This window comes from Crocodylus porosus, unplaced genomic scaffold (assembly GCF_001723895.1).
Source record: "Crocodylus porosus isolate Cpor-Errol unplaced genomic scaffold, CroPor_comp1, whole genome shotgun sequence".
Classification (NCBI taxonomy): domain Eukaryota; kingdom Metazoa; phylum Chordata; order Crocodylia; family Crocodylidae; genus Crocodylus; species Crocodylus porosus.
The window spans coordinates 45700442-45717928 of NW_017728931.1; positions in this window are offsets into that span (position 1 = coordinate 45700442).

Here is a 17487-nt window from a genome sequence, read left to right on the forward strand (position 1 = left end):
GTGCAGCGCCATCTGTAATGCCATATGGAAATGCTGGGGACCTTAAATCCTCAATGTACAGTTGATTTATGACATAGGAGTAATATAAATAACTTGACTCCAAAGAGGAAGAGGAAAAAACCCTTGTTTTTGTTTACGATGACTGATGTCAGCAGATTCACTAGAAGCAGTGTTTACATTCTGAAAATATATAATAAGGCTTTTTCCTGCAGATGGACAGGTTTTAAAACATTTTGTTTAAGTCTGCTTCATCAGTTTAGTCTTTGATGCTATCTATTAGGGGTGCGCGAAGCTTTGGTCGCCAGTTTGATTCTGAGAAGATTCGGCCCAATTCAGAGGCTAAATCACCGAATCAGAAGACCAAAAAAACCCCTCCCAATTGATTCGGAAAAGAATTCGGAGATTCGGAAGGCAGTCTTTCAGAGAGAAACTGAGAAGAGGGAGGGGGAGCTGAAGGAAGGGGGGAAGACTGACATCTGTAGCTGGCCAGTGACTGTGATCTTTCCCTGAGTCCCCTTCCAATCGCAGTGCTCTGGGGGAGAGACATAGAAACAGCATATAAGCCTTTGTCTAGAGCCTTTCTATCCCTTTTGTGAGCTGTTTCTGCCTGAGCAAAAGGGGCAGGCAGCTGACCCAGAAACAAGTGGGTGGGCAGTGATCTAACCAGCACTGGGAAGGCTCCCTGTTACAGGCTGCCATCCCTGCTGTTTTCATCCAAATTTGGTTTGGCACACACAAGTGACACCAGTTTTGCTCTCAGCTGTTTGAGGTGCAGTTTCCCAGAAACCCCTGCATCTATTTCTTTGAATCCTGGCAGGCTTCGTGCCCTCAGAAGGGGCTGCCATCTGTGCTGTTTTTATCCAGATCTGCCAAAAAATGACAGTTATAGGTATTTCAGTGATTTCCCCATTATAGCCTATGGCCGAATTATCAAATCTCTCCAAATCAGTGCCGAATCTTCCAAATCCAATTCGGCCGAATCTATTCAGAGATTCAGATCACCGTCCTGAATTGAATCGCTGTCCTCCAAGTCAGCCGAATCCGAATCAAATACTTCCCTATTCGCACAGGCATACTATCTATTAACTAACAAAATCTCTACTTGCACACAAGCTGTAACTAGAAGAATATATCTTGGTTTGTTTTTACTAGTACTGTGAAAGATGCCTTTAGAGAAAACTCTTGTGGCTTTCATTTTGGATTTTTTGGTTGATAGCTGTGTTTTGTAGGAATGTTATTTAAAAATGAAGATCTGTTGAGGGGTGTCTGGGTGGGGCGTTTTGCACTTAGTTTCACTTACTTTGCACTTTTTCTTTTTAAAGGGTATGTCATGACTACCAAAGGTAAAACTGTGGCTTTTGTCAATGAAAATATAATTTCTTTGTAAGCATACGTTTTTTCCAGCTGGCTTTACATAGGCTGTCATGCTCTTCCATTTGTCCAGCTGAATAGCGAACATATGCAAATATCCTGTTTCAGTTCTTTGAAGTTTTACTTTAAAATTAAGTTGTGTTGCACAATGTAAAAATACATTTTCTGTGGTCTGCTTCTTAGAATTGTGCTTATGGAATGTCTAAATCTCACTTACCTGTGCTTTGTCTATAAACTCAATATTGGACAAATATTGATGCCTATTCCAATTTTAAAATTGATTTGAAATACTGTTGAAACCAGCTGTTTTTAGGTACTGCATCATAAGTGCTTTCACATTTGTTGGTAAAATGTACTTAACAAAACCTGCATTGATCAGAATACAGTATCCATTTGTAGAAATTTTCTGGTTTATTAAACATGTTATAAAAGGTTTTTTTAATTATGTAAGTAGAAAACAGGCTTCCGATGGCAGACACTGCACCAACTTTTAACCTTAATGTTCTTGTAAAATTGGAAATGAAGTGAACAATAACCTACATTTTGTGTTTTAAAGTAATTATAGCAATATCTTAGTGTATAGTTTTGAAGTAGAGCACATGATGAGGAAGCCATAAAATGTGAAGATATAATAAATGTTGCCATGTCAATGATCTTGTTAATTTGAGGTGATCATAGTCCTTCGGCCTGTTACTACAGTGATCTCTACAAAGAAAGTTGACATTTTGTACAATAGAAAAAACTGATCTTGCTTCAAAGTATTGTTTGCTCTTTGTAATAAAGTGGTCCTTTCAAATGTATTACATTAAAGTGAAATGTATGTCTATGCTTCAAATCTAAATTGTTATGTATATAACCTGAAAAGCTTGCATTTCCTTCTCATTCCCCATACGCGAGATTCTTTTAAGATGGGTTTCTTCTGAGAAGAGGATACATTTTCTGATACTGATGGCTCGCATCTCTAGTACCATTCTCCTACAACAGGGTTCAGCTATGTTTTGTAAGAAGGCCTTAGGATGCAACCTGCTCACTGCAGTGATGTGCAGATCCCCTGCTACTGCCCTAGTACTCCTTGCTTTCTTGATGCCCCTCCTCACACTTCTCCCACCCAGTCTTTTTTTTTTACTGATGTAGAGGGTAGAAAGGAGGTAGGGCTCCGGTGTCAGCAGCAGCTGCATAGGTGAGAGATGGAGCACAGCACACATATGCACAGAGACAAATGGCAGGCAGAAAAGCTCTTGAAGCACACCCTCGTTTCCACTCCTGCCCAAGCTGTGATGACCTGGATCCAGCCTCTTTGGGCTGGGCTGTAGGTTGCTAACCCATGTCATAAAGCAACTTAATTGTACCAAGAAATGCTCTGGTCATTCAAATGTCTCCCTGCCTCCCCTAAAATTAAACTAGTCAGAAATGAAAGACAAATTAAATTGGTAAGTTTCACATTTTTAAATCCAATTTCATTCTTATGTAGAAGAGCACTTTCCACCAGCAAAACAGCTTGTGTTCTACAAGTGCATGCATTGCAGTTATGAATAGAATACCTTTACTTTATCTCTTAGTTAACACACATTGTGCGTTATGTTCAGTATTATTCCCAAACCATGTAATTCCACCTTGTTCATTGGAGCCTTGTTAAATTAACTGAAATAATCTGCCCTTTCTTATTATATGTAATAGCAGCTAGGATTGCCAGCTATTCCAGAATGTTATACTTGGATAGTTCCAAGATTCAATGAAGATAGTATAGAAAAGTTGCTTTGAAAATGTACCTTAAAGGTTAAACTGCTAGCTTTAACTAAGTTTTTAATTGAGTTACGAGGTCCTTTCCAGTTCTAGCTTCCCAGCTGACAGTAAGCAAAATAGTAAGGTTGTGTTGGATCAGTGACAAAATATGCTTATGAGGGGCTTTGACTGCCACCTTGGATGCTTTATGAACACATAGATGGATAGGTTGTTCTGGACTTCAGTTCTTCTGAAATTCATCCTTCCATGATCGGTCCCAATTTTGAAAACTTGAGATATACATATATTTTAATAGCATCACTCCCTTTAAGGGGAAAAATACACTTGTGCATAGAGCGATAGCACCTTACTTACTAATTCACCTTATTTGATGTATTATGAACATTCAGTTCTTGTTTCTTACCTTATCTACCCCAAAATACTGAAACCAGCAGCACTCATGTGAACAAAATGATTTAAAGAAACATAAGTTTTGGTGAGCAAGCCCTGCCTTAAGTCTAGATCAGTAGTATTCAGCCTCCAGTCTGCAAACCAAATCTGGCCTGCAGAGCCTTGCCTTCCAACCCATGGGGTTTCCCAGGGGTCCAGAAACTTGATGGTAGGGAAGCAGTAGGTACAGTAATTGCTACTTCCCTACCACCACATTTCTGGATGTGTGGGGAGCATTGTGGGCCATATAATGACCCATGCCCTTAATTGTGCTGGTATGGCTACATCAATTGTGTTACTTCATGGCTACATCAGGGTGTGCAGGGTTGGACTGGCGCACTGGTTTGCACCCAGGACCCATCCCCACATTGGATCCAGCTTGCAGACTGACCTCATGCCACTCATCTTGCCCACGGGGCTGGAAGATTGGGCACTACTGGTCTAGGTATAATTTTTAATATTTGCTAAGCAGCAAACAGCTTCCCTACAGCCAGGCTGCTTGCCATAAGCATGTAAGTCAGGGGGAGAGAACAAAAAAAGGGCAGATTAAACAAGCTACAATGCTAACAGGCATATTCTGTATCTTGTATAGCTCCTTGCTCATTTGTCAGTAATGGATTATCCTCACCTGCCTACAGAAGTCAGAAGTGGTCTAATGTGGTCTGCTTTTCTGTCCTTAGCACCTCCATTTTTCTAACCATTTATTTTCTTATAGCACTTCAGGCATGTGTACACATTTATGGGACTCAATCTATAATCATGCATCTTACTTTAAGCTGTGTGATCTTAGATTGGGTTCCTGCTAGGCCTGTGCGAAGTGGCTAGTATTCGCTTTGGATCCAGGGGAATAATTCAGTTTGGTGGTTCGAACCACTGTCCTAATTCAATTCGGCCAAATCTGACTTGGAGATTTGACCATTGCTAAATCTCCGAATCAGCCAGGCCAGGCCCATCCCCCGCCCCTCTCCCAGCCTGGCAATAGCTGCCCCAGCTCCTGGCACTTTAAAAAAAAAAAAAAAAAAAAGGCCCTGACTCAGTGGTGCTGCCATGTGGTGGGGGGCAATCCCTGCTGCCCCCCACTGCCCCATGCTGCATGGGGGCTCTGCATGAGCCCCCTGAACCCCCAAAGCTGCTGCAGGAGTGAAGAGTCCTGGGGTTTTTTCTTAAAGGGCGGGAGCTAGCTGGGGGAGCAGAGGGGGTCAGGGGCTCATGGCAGAGCCCCTCATGCAGTGGAGGGCAGTGAGGATTGCCCCCCTGCCTGGCAGCACCTGGTGATCATGGGCTTTTTTAAGTACCAAGCTGGGGCAGGTGGGGGCAGCTGGGCAGGGGTGTTGGGAGAGCAGGTGGGGGCTAGGGGGCTGGCAGGGGTCCCCCCCATGGTCCCTTGCCCCCCTTCCCGCCCCTAGTATTTACCAGCTCAGAGTCAGCTGCAGTTCCCTGCTACAGCCACTAGGAAATTTAAATTTAAATTGGTCCCCTGATTTGATTCAGATTTGGAGACTTAGCCACTGAATTGGGCCAAATCTCCTAACTGAATCATCATTCAAAGCTTTGCACAGCCCTAGTTCCTGCTTGTGCACAGTTCTGCTTCTAGGAATGTGATCTAAATTGAACTATGGGAGGGATAGGTGGGAGGGATAGGTGTGACTGGGGGTGGCTAGCAGGTCTGTTTGGGGATTGGTGAGATCAGGAGAGGGGAACCAGCAGGTCTTCGGGAGAGCAATCGGTGGGTCTGCAGGGAGGGGTTGTCCAGGGGTAGGGGGTCAGAGGATTAAAAACAGTTGGCGGGGGGGTAGCAAGAAAAAGTCCCACCCAGGTGTTAGGGCAAGCAGCTGGGCTTTCCCTACTATATCACTTTTTGTACATTAGCAACTTACCTATCTTTCCTTCTCCAATTCTGGTAGAAGAGTAGTTTTAACCAGCTAGATCTGCAGCTACAAAACTATCTCCTGGGATGTCTCTGCCTCTATTCAAGTGTGCAGCATTGTCCCAAAAATGCCATGCTAAGATTTATAGGTATTCCCTTTATGATTAAGTTATTATAGGCTCTACTGAGGGTGACGTGTGCCTTGCTTCATCACAGCCAAATGACCCTCACATGTGCCAAGGTACAGGACTCACATATTCTGTCTCCACTTTGAAGTATAAGCACAACTTCAGGCAGTCTGTGACAAGTTCAGAGGTCATGTAAAGGTTCCAAGCCCTATGAAGCGGCTTCCAAAAGACCTCAGAGGCTATAAGAATGAAGTTGTTGTACAGCGTGTCCTTAAACTCTTATGTAATTTTGCCATTGTCATTGGGGTGGGGGTGGGAGGGTGGAGACGCACAATTTGCAGAGATCATCTCTAGTTTGTTTGTTTCCAGGGACTGAGATTCCTGGTGCCATAACATAGCTTTATCCCTGAATGGATTTCTGAAACTGCATCTACAAAAAAATTCTTAAGAAATATAACCACTTGCTGGATATAAAGCAAAATATAGGTGTCATTCTGGATCACATTTATCTGTTCCTTTGTGGGCAGGTAAGTACAAACATGTTGAAAGCCAACTCATTTCATTGTCATGGAAACGAGTATTTCTTAAATGTCAAAGCACAACTTTTTCTTCATCTTTGCAGCAGTATAGGTTTTTCTGTTTAGACACACTGCTATCTGCAAGTGTTGCTATATGCGACTGAGTATTGATCCAGTAAGTATGGTATCTTATCTACGATGGTGACCAGCATTAGCTGCTTTAGAAATATGTGCAAAGAACCACCTAACAGATAAAGCCTAATAGATAAAGATGGCACTCATAGGGGAAGGCTGCTCAGATTTCTCTTTGGAGGTTGGTTTATGGTTGAGGCCCAAGAAATAATCGAAAATGTAATTATCCTTCATGTGAATGGGAAATAATATTCTCATTCCTAAATATTCTTTTGCTTTTCAAGACTACTTGCAAAAAGAGGAAAATGGAAAGTTGGGCTTACCCTTCTCCACTGATCCAGAAACGCTCTTGTAATTTGGTTAATAGCCAATGACTCTACATCGCTCTTGCAAAAAGTGCCATATCTCTCAAAAGAAGGACTTTACCTGGTTTGAGACTACTTCCTATTAAAATTAACGGTCTGAACATTAGAAGAGATGTGTAATTTGGCGTGGAATCTCCAGTAGTGCCTGATGCATTGTGGTATTTGAACAGAATGCAACCAAGAAAACTCATTAATTAATGTGGGCAGATTCATTTGTTTCACCTGCAACATACAAAATCCGTTTGCATAGGGACTGTTGCTTTGTACAATCCTCAGCACAATATCGGGGCATTGGGGGTGTCAAATGTATGGCCTACAGGCTGGATCCAAATAAATAGGAGATATCTGGGAAGAAGTGCTGTGTGGTAAGGCCCAGAGAGAAGGCAGCTGTGTTACAAGATAATTGTTATGGATAGGTGGTGGACCTCTTTTACCCCATTGACTTCCACTGCCTCACAAAGTGCCAAGAGTTCAGGTAAAAGGAGGTGTACATAAGTGCCATGTTGGCTCGGTTCAGTGGTCCATTTAGGTCAACATCCTGCCCCTAATGGTGGTAAATCGCAGTTGTTTTAGAAGGAGAGTATAGGGCTTATCTCAAGTAATCCATCCCCTGTGGTACCTTCCATGCCATCAACCATCCTCGGTTTAGGAATGTTGGGATACATCTCTTGAGGTGAGTATCAAATGGAAACTTCACTGATGCTGGTAGCCCCTCTTCACCCAGTTGCCAAAATCTTCCATTGCCTACAAGAGTGAAGTACCTTGCATGTCTCCAGCTTTTGACTGCTCAAAACAAAAAGTCAAACAGCAGGGTGGCAGTGTTTGGTGGGACTATGTTTTTTCCCTTGTTTTAAGCATCTGCTTTTAATTCTTGACATGTTCACTAAGTTGTTCTTCAAACACAATTGGAAGCTCAAATATGCATCTTCAAAGAGAGAAGGAGAAACACTTAAAAATTTTAGGCCCTGCAATAAATTACTGGCAGCTGCTATTTTTATGTCATGAAAATAAAAATGTGGAAAATATGGCACTTCACATGTGGAAGCTATCAGTCTAAATAGTATTTAAAACTTTTTAAAATAGGCAAACTTGAGCACACATTCTTTTTGGAGGCTCAAAAATATTTCCTTTGCTTGCATTCAAATCCTCTCATTGTCTATTTCTTTTTTGTGTTTTAAGTTAGTTTGGGCAGTAGACCTGGGTTGTTGATAGGTTAAAATAGCCCATTCTCCTTTAACTGCAGTGGCTAGTGAGTAATATAATAAAATTATAAGTGCAAGTACTATATCCTAACTTTGACATGCTCCTCTTCTTCCAACCCTCCCCCCCCCATACACATACATGCATATACACAGCATCTGCTTTTGTTTTTTAATAATAGCCTAAATCATTGCAAGAACTGGACTGTAAAATTTTAGATGGGTGTGTAGAATGGGGATGTTTTATCATAATTTTCTGGTTATAGTATTCATGACAAGTAAAATGCCTACAGAACATATTTCTCTTGAAATGGGATGGGATGTCATTTACAGTCTAACATCAAGATGGTAAGTAAAGATTGTCTAGCAAGTTAAAGCATCAGAGGGCAAAGTTCCCGTTTACTACTCTGCTTCTGACTCAGTGCAGTTTTGGGCAAATAACTTCATTCTGCTCTCTATAAAATAGTTAAATGCTACCTACCTCAGAGCTGTGCTGTGAGGTGTTTTTAATTAACATTTGTCAGATGTTTTGTGATCTTTTGAATGGAAGAGTTTAAGAGGAATGTAAAGTGGTGGTTTGTTCTATTATAAAGCTGCTAACTTTACAATTCCATAGCTCAGTGTCAGTTCTGTTTTTATTCTAGCAGAACAGGCTGGGATCTACTCTAGATTGGCAGTAATACATTGCAAGAAATCAATTTTATCTTTATCTAGAATAGTCTTATGAATGATTAATCCTCAGCAGTACCCGGACATTACTTTGTAACACTGCAGTCTGTTCATTTATAGGCATCCTTCCTACTATGTGAGAACGTTCTAAAAGCAGAGAATGTAATAGAAACGTAAGTGCCATTTATCAGTGACTTCAGATTTCTCGTGATATTGCAACTGTTTAGCAAGAGATGTCTGTCTTAGGTTGCTGGGAATTGGATTGATGTTTATTAAAAGATATAAAGCTCCATATCAGATGTCTTTAGGTCTGTACAACATATAAACACAAATGAACTCCAAACATGGGTTAGACAAAAGAATATTTTACCTTGTGATCAAAGAAATGTAATAAAAAATAAGTTTCCCCTGCTTTATCTTAGCCATTGGCTGGAGAAACATATATGAGATTTTAACTAGGACCTGAAGGTCAGAAAACCACTGAAGATAATAAAAGGAGCAATTTCCAAAATCAAGGATCCTCCACTGATGGTGTCCCACCATTACCAGTGACCTAGAGATGGAGCCTGTAAACTGAAATGTATTAACTGATCTCAGGTGCCACTGCAGGACATGGGACAAAAGGTAGGCTTCTTTCAAGTTCAGATGTTCTAGCAAGGGCCTTAGAGTTCAAGGGAGTTACCATGAGTTGCACATGAAAGTCACTAGGCTTTGCAACTTCCCCATAGCAGCACTAAACAAGCTTCTAAAATGGTGGTTTTTGTGCAGCAGGAATTTCTAAGTGGTAACTTGTAGCCCCACGTAGAATGCCTTGCAATAATCTTGCCTCGAGTGTACAGCAGTTAACTAAGGAAATATTGACTAGATGAAAGTGCTGTAAGGTGGATACAAACTTATTAGATCACCATATTCTGTCTCGTGGGTATTCACCCACGTGAAATTCTTTTAAGGGTACTGCAGAGTGCCACACAATGTTATTGCTGTTGGGTATGCAAATTTGATTTACAAGATTAAACCCAGGATTTCAAGTAGGAAACCCAGAGATTTCAAGTCTAAAAATATGCTTACCTGTTGTGGTCTGAATTCTTTGTTTTAAAAAAAGAATAGAACAGTTTTTCTATTGTCAAAAATCAAGTGAAAACTAAGAGCTGACACTTCCTGAAAGGGACCTTGAGTCTGAAATGGTTGAGAAGTACTGGCCTCGAATGCGTCCTAGATAGAAGAATGGAGACAGTAAGTGGGATAGCATGTGAAAAACTGGTAGAAAATGCATACTTATGAACCAGCATTTTGATGCCAATTACCATGTTACTGAAAACACTCAGAGCTGGAAAATCATTCCCTGGCCTGAAAAATTAAGGGTATTGTTAACAAACTGAAACGATGAATTTAAAAGCCCTGTTCACCCCGAGTAACTAGCCTGTATCCCATCAGCATTTTATTTTGAAAAATATTCAAGGTACAATTAGGTATAACAAGAAATGACATGGATACACATAAATATGGTAAGAAATTGGCTGGAGTATTTCCCCCAAACCGGTTTAGTTTAAAGGAAATCTGTATTATTCGTTACAAGATATTAGTAACTTTTGCTACTACAGTCTGACTTCAAGACTTAAGTAGTATTAAGGAAGTAGTAGCGATGATTGCTGTTGTAGACATCCTAAGGGCAGGCATATACCAAAATACATCAGTGGTGTGATAAAAGTATGAACTCAGCAATGAAACAAACAAAATGTCTAATGTTATAATAATGTTGCCCTGATCAAAGAATCCCTGTTTCTCCAGACTCATTTAGCAGCATCATTCTGCAGTTCAATCCTGTTGTCCCCCAATGAGCACAATACTTTGTTACTATTGTTAGGGACCTACCTAAATTGCAGTTTCAGGAATTGTACAGCAAACACACAAACAGCTTTGTCTGCAGTTGCCAGGAAATCTGTCATTGGCTGCAATTTCCTGCAAAATCAAATTAAAAAACAAAAAATGTAGTGACAGAGTAAGTGAAGGCACCTTCTGCCAACCAGCTGCTAGGGGCAGGGCAAAAAAAGCAGTAGTAATGTAGACTGAGTGAAGGCGCCCCCTGCCAGTCAGCAGTGCGAGTGGGACCACCATGAAATGCCCACAAAATCAGCTCATGTATAATGACCAATGCCATCAGGTTTTTTGGGGATGCAAGGATTGTGGTAACTCTATCTCCACCTGATGCAGAAGGAAGAGAGATGACATTTCAGTTAAGTGTAGTGAATTATATGGATTCTTCTCTCAAACCTACCAGGGGTGGTGAGAGATGTAGGCCCTGATGGTGGTTCCTCCTCATGCTACATTTCTCCAGGAAAGGTCTCCTTTTTGACTAACCCCATGCTCCTAACCAAGTTTTTCACAGAATTTCACCTTTTATTCAGCAGGTTCGCCTACTGGGCTCTTTCCCAAAATCTTGCTTCTAGGGAGTGAGGCATCGCCACACATACTGAATCTCTAAGGGTAACTTTGCCCATTTTCTTGCCCAGGACTAAACCTTGTCAGAAGTCCCTATAGCTACCCATTGCCAAATTCTGGAAAGATGGGCTGACCCCCTTAACCTACTCAATAAGGAATCTAGAACCATTGGTGAAGCTATTGATTAGTGATGGCATACTAAGTAGGCCATTAAATTCTTGCCACCTACCACCTTAAATTGAAATGGCAATTATATTATGCTCAAATAGTAAAGCACCTGTCGCCGTTCTAGCTGACATCTACTCGGCTGACCTTTTAATCCAGTGTCTCAGATTTCAGTCTAGGTATAAAGGAGTGACTCCTCTTCCCTGCCCCCGCCCCTTGGCAACTGCTACCAAGGTAGCTAACTGAAACTTCACACACATTTACCAAGCTTCATACCCTGTAATGGACTCCCAAATAGAGGTAGTAGTCTGCTAAAGTGGTCTTAGTTGCTGTTTGCTTAGGGACTCCAAGATCATCTCCCCCAGCCCCTGGACTTCCCCTGGAGTGGATACTTCGAGTTCTCTGGCATCATCCATAATGGAATGAAATGCATGTCCATATATACACACTCGAAAGCAAGTGCTTGAGGTATATGCTGGAATGTGTATAACAGGAGTGTCAAACTCATGGGGCTGGTCTGCATACCAGATCATGCTCACAAACTGGCCTCATATGCTAGATTCAACATGTGGAGACTGCTTGGTGGAGGTGCCATATGCAACATGGGCCCTGGACCAGCTATGATTGCTGTGTGCAGCCCATGGTGAATGGCAGCGTCCAGCCTGAGACCCACGTGAAGCACTGTGGGCCAGATGATAGGGCTCTGTAGGTTGCATCTTTGTCATCTGTGCTGTGTGGGAACAATACATTTAAAAAAACCTCTGGTTTCATTGTGATGAAATTGGGAAATCAACAATTAACATTAATCTGCAGAAACTAGGATTCTGACTTCATGACTTAACCAGTCCTCCTCCTTCAGATCTGCAGGGAGAAGCAGACAGTTTGGATACATCCTGAGAAGCGCACGTGTGATTTGCAGCGCCTCAGGCCCGTTTGAGGTGCTGCAAACTGCATGTAGCACACATGCATGTGTTCATTGCTTTGCTAATTTGCAGCATGGCAGGGGTTTTTTGATAAGAGATCTCAGTATCAAAAAATACCGCCACTAAAAAAATGGCATGACATGGCACGGCAGCAGCATGTGCTGCCAGAAGCAGAGCCTGGCTGGCCAGAGCTACACTCTGCCTGCCAGCCAGGCTCCAAGTGGCTGGCTTCACACCACTGCTGCCCCAGGAGTCCCCCAGGATCCCAGGTAAAGCTGCTGGGGTCAGCACAGGTGCTGGTTCCAGCCTCTCCTACCCCACCCAGGGCAATTTGCTGCATGCCGAAGTGTACATGTAGGGGCATGCCTGAGGACAAATAACAATGGAACAAATATGTACCACTGCTAATTTGTCCTGTGGGAAATATACACCCATGCACAAGTGCGGTAATTGGGACATGCCCTTTGAGGGCAGCCAGTCCTTATCCTTAGTGAGTGGAGGTGATTTCTCCACTAAACATTACTACAAGCCCTGGAGGTGACTGATTAGAAAGGAATGGTTAATGAGATTCCACCGCTTACTGAATTATTATTACAATACCTTTTGAGAAAAGTATTGAAACATCTCTTCAGCATGTTTAAAAACAAAAATAAAAAAAAAGTTTAGGCCTTTTGAAAATTAATCCTTGTTAAAAGTAACCTTAGTACTGATTTTTATGTGGAATGGCCCAAGGAAAGCATTAGGTATGTAAGGGTTAAATTGCTAGCCTGACAACTGTTTGCCTACAGAACTTGATGGGGCATTTTTTTCATGCAAAAGCAAACCAGGTGTCATCACTTCTGATGTATATGGAGGTCAGTATACTGTAACAGGATATTCCAGGAAATGTCCCTGGCAGTTTGCCCAGGAAACTGCATGAGAGCGTAGCGGAATCGATCTTAAGACCCATGTACCTTCAAGCCTTGTTTATTAAAATGTTGTTATTATATTTGCCAGTCTCTCAAGGTATACAAGTGCTGAATAGTTGGACTTTCTGAAAAATTGTAGATAATTTAGAAAACAAATAAAAAAACCCTACTTTAACAAGGAGAACACACTTGCAAGTACATTCATATACCCACGCCTATAGTGGTTGAGGTACTGTTCTAACACAATTCTTTTAGAACTAGAACAGATACAAATAATAAAAGGAAAACCTACTCCCTCCCCTGGACAGAAATTTTAATTTTACACTTCATTTGAGCCTCATTAAAAAGGCTTCCTTTTACTTCTAAACATGCAGAGTAGAAGAGAGGTTAACAAAAGTACCAACTGTTACTTTTTCTCCCCTTCTAATTTTTCATGCCAAAAGTCCATATAAAATGGTAATGCATCCCGAGCATGGAAAAAAGGCAGCTTATTTATAAATAAAATTAAATATGCTTAAAAATGTCCCTATTTCTTTCCCCATTTTGCCCAGTGCAAATGAAATAGCTTGTTCAGGCTGGGTGCTTAAGTCAGACACTGTAAACAAGTGTCTTATTAGTTATCACCAAAACAACAAACAAACTGGAATATGATTTTGCTTTAGTTGGAATTGAAGCATACAATCACACTGCATGGGAGATGTAGAAGAGGATGGCAATTTAGGCAGCAGTGACCTCAGGATGATTGAGTTCAGGATCCTGACAAAAGGAAGAAAGGAGAGCAGCAGAGTAAGGGCCTAGGACTTCAGAAAAGCAGACATTGACTCCCTCAGGGAAATGATGGGTAGGATCCTTTGGGAGGCTAGCCAGAGAGGGAAAGGAGTCCAGGAGAGCTGGTTGTATTTTAAAGAACCCTTACTGCGGGTGCAAGAATGAACTATCCCAATGTGCAGGAAGAATAGCAAATATGGCAGGTGACTAGCTTGGCTTAGCAGAGAACTCTTTGGTGAGCTTAAACACAAAAAGGAAGCTTGGACAGATGAAGCTTGGATAGGGAGAAGTAAAGCTTGGACAGGGAGAATAAATATTGCTCAGGCATGCAGGGATTAAATCAAGGCCAAAGCACAACTGAAGTTGGAGCTAGCTCAGGATATGAAGGGTAACAAGAAACGTTTCTACCAGCATGTTAGTAACAAGAAGGTCAGAGAAAGTGTGGGTCCCTTACTAAAAGGGGGGAAGCAACCTAGTGACAGATGAGGAAGAAAAGACTGAAATACTCTATGCCTTTTTTTTACCTTTGTCTTCACAGACAAGATCAGCAACCAGACTACTGCACTGGGCAGCAGTCTGGGGAGAAAGTGACCAGCCCTCCACAGTGAAACAAGTTGGGGAGTATTTAGAAAAGGTTGACATGTACAGGTCCAAAGGACTGGATGTCATGTGCATGAGGCTGCTGAGGGAGTTGGCTGGTGTGATTGCAGAGCTGCTGGCCATTCTTTGAAAACTTGTGGTAATCAGGGGAAGTCCAGGCTGATTGGAAAAGGGCAAATATAGTGCCCGTCTTGAAGAAAGAAAAGGAGGAGGATCCAAGGAAATACAGACTAGTCAGCCTCACTTCAGTCTCTGGACAAGACATGGAGCAGGTTTTCAAGGAACCTATTTCTAAGTAGTTGGAGGAGAAGAAAGTTATCAGGAACAGTCCACATGGATTCACTGAGGGCAAGGCATGCCTGACCAACCCAATTGCCTTCTACAATGAGATGACTGGCTCTGTGGATATGGGGAAAGCAGTGGACGTGATATACCCTGATTTTAGCATGGTTGTTGATATTGTCTTCCACAGCATTCTTGCAAGCAAGCTAAGGAAGTATGGGTTGGATGAATAGACTGTAACAGAAAGAAAGCTGGCTGGATTGTCAGGCTCATTGGGTAGGGATCAATGGCTCAATGTCTAATTGGCAGCTGGTATTAAGTGGAGTGTCCCAGGGGTTGATCTTGGGACCAGTTTTGTTAAATATCTTCATTAACGATCTGGAAGATGGGATGGAGTGCACCCTCAGCAAGTTTCTGGATCCCAACAAGCTGTGTGGAGGAATAGATATGCTGGAGAGTAGGGCTAGGATTCAGTGATCTAGACAAATTGGAGGATTGGCCCACAAGAAATCTCATGAGGCTCACCAAGGATAAGTACAGAGTCCTGCACTTAAGACAGAAGAAGCTTACACACTGCCATAGGTTTGGGACCAACTGGCAAAGCAGCAACTCTGACAAAAAGAACCTGAGGGTTACAGTAGACAATAAGCTGGATACGAGTTGACAGCGTGCTCTTGTTGTCAAGAAGGCAAACAGCATACTCAGCTCCATCAGTAGGAGCGTTCCTAGCCGATTGAGGGAAGTAATTATTCTCCTCTATCCTGCACTAACGAAGCCACATCTGGACTACTGTGTTGAGTTTTTGGGCCCCTCACTACAGAAAGGATGTGGACCAATTGGAAAGTCCAGCACAAGGTGACACGAATGGCTAGGAGGGTGGGCTCATGACTTCTAAGGAGAGGCCAAGGGAGCTGGGTTTATTTAGGCTGCAGAAGAGAAGACTGAGGGGGCAGTTCATCACAGCCTTCAAGCACCTGAAAAGGGCGGGGTGGAGGGGGTTGAAAGAGGATGGAGCTAGGCTGTTTTTAGTGGTGATAAATCACAGAAGCAGCAGTGGTCTCAAGTTGCAGCAAGGGAAGTTTAGATTAGATATTAGGAAAAACTGTCTCACTAGGAGGGTGGTGAAACACTGGACTGGTTTACCTAGAAAGGCGATGGAATCTCCATCCCTGAAGGCTTTTAAGGCCCAGCTCAACAAAGCCCTGGCTGGATTGATCTAGTTGAGATGGTCCTGCTTTGAGCAGGAGTTTGGACAAGATGCCCTCTAGAGGTCTCTACCAATCCTAATTTTCTAGGATTCTACAATCTTGCAGCCTTAAATAAGGCTGCATGCCAACTATAAGTTTTCTTGACAGCTGCAAGTCCCTTCCCCACAAAAACCTCTCACTATTTTAAGTCATCATTTCATGTTGAGAACTCTCATGTAAACCACCTACATTGCTCCTCCCTAGTAGAGATACGGGGGGGAAAAAGTGGTAAGCGTGGGAGGGAAAAGGCATTAATAAAGTTGCCATTTGCCTTTTTGCATGGTTAAAAAGTTAACCTATTGTTCTACCCACAACAGTTTGCCTAACATTGTATGTTCATGCTACTTGCATTATGCCTGCCGCTACCTTATGCTTACTGTAATTTTTTAGGACAAGGGCCAACTACTATTCCATTTGTGCAACAGTGATTTCTCATAGAGCAGTAACTTTCTCAGGAAAAACTGAATCTTTACATCTGAACCTTATCAACAAACTTTTGTTCTTGTTGGGCAATGGAGTTACACATGGCATCCAAGTGTCCAGACTGGTGTGCAAGCAGCTTACATGTAATGGGTCAGTAGGATCTTATAACATGCTCATTCATGCTACAGCTCCTTTCTGTCTTCACACTAGACCAAATAAGTGGAATCAGAGGCATGGGTGTAAATGCAAAATAAAATGTTGAGATGTGTGCACTCAACTTTTGACACCTAGATAAGCAATCAATTTGTGATATGCCAACTGATCTTTGCTCTCTCAGAAGTTCTTTGTTGTAACCTGTAAGGAAAATGGGAGTTGAAGGCCATTTATAGATGCAGCAAAATTTTAGGCATCCTTATTGAACAGTTCTGGTCTTTTATTTAGCCCTTTTGTATGCAAGAAGATTGAAAAGACCATGTAAAGCAGAGACTGTAATGAACAATTCTATTAGTTCAGTCAATTAACATTTTAGGCTTTCAGTTACCATACATCAAATGGTTATCCAGGCTTCATGAGGAGAACTCTAACACACAGATGCTATTTTGAATTATAATTTGTTGCAACTATTAACATTAGTAGCTAGCTGAGTGTCTCTGGAGATGTAGTGTTATAATAGTTCAGAAGACAGTGCGAAGAACTGAAATAGTAGCTTCTTAGAAGCAGGTGGCATACAGCATCATAGATGACTGGTTTGATGATGGTTTTTATATTGTTTTAAAGGAAGGAAGGTTAGAAAAGAATGAACAAACATGTTAGTACCACTTGGGTAGATTTTTGTCCCTAGTTACTTTATTTCCCCAAGGTAAGGTCCTATATATTTTGCTTTTACCAGAATTGTGATGGAGAACCTATGTTCTCATTAAGAAAACCCTCACTTTTGAGAAATGGTCCTGGAGTCAGTGTGTAGTGATGCACCATTTTCTTCTCAAGTTTTGAATGTGTATGACCTGCCCTATTAATGACAACAAGACCGGTAACTCAAATCTAAAGTAAATACTGTCCATTTTAGCTGATCATAGACTCAACCAGCTGATGCCATAGGTCCCAGGCCCCCTTCTAAGTTCCTAGTGCCCAAACTTAATTCAGTTTTTACTTAACTTCTGTACTATAGTTCTTCCAATAAGCACAACTACATATATCCCAGTTGATATGCGCAAAAAACATCTAAAATAACAAGTTAAAAATAAATAAAAACCGCAAAAAACAGGGCTTCTCTAATGGGTGTGTTGTTCAGTTTTGGGTTTTTTTTTTTAA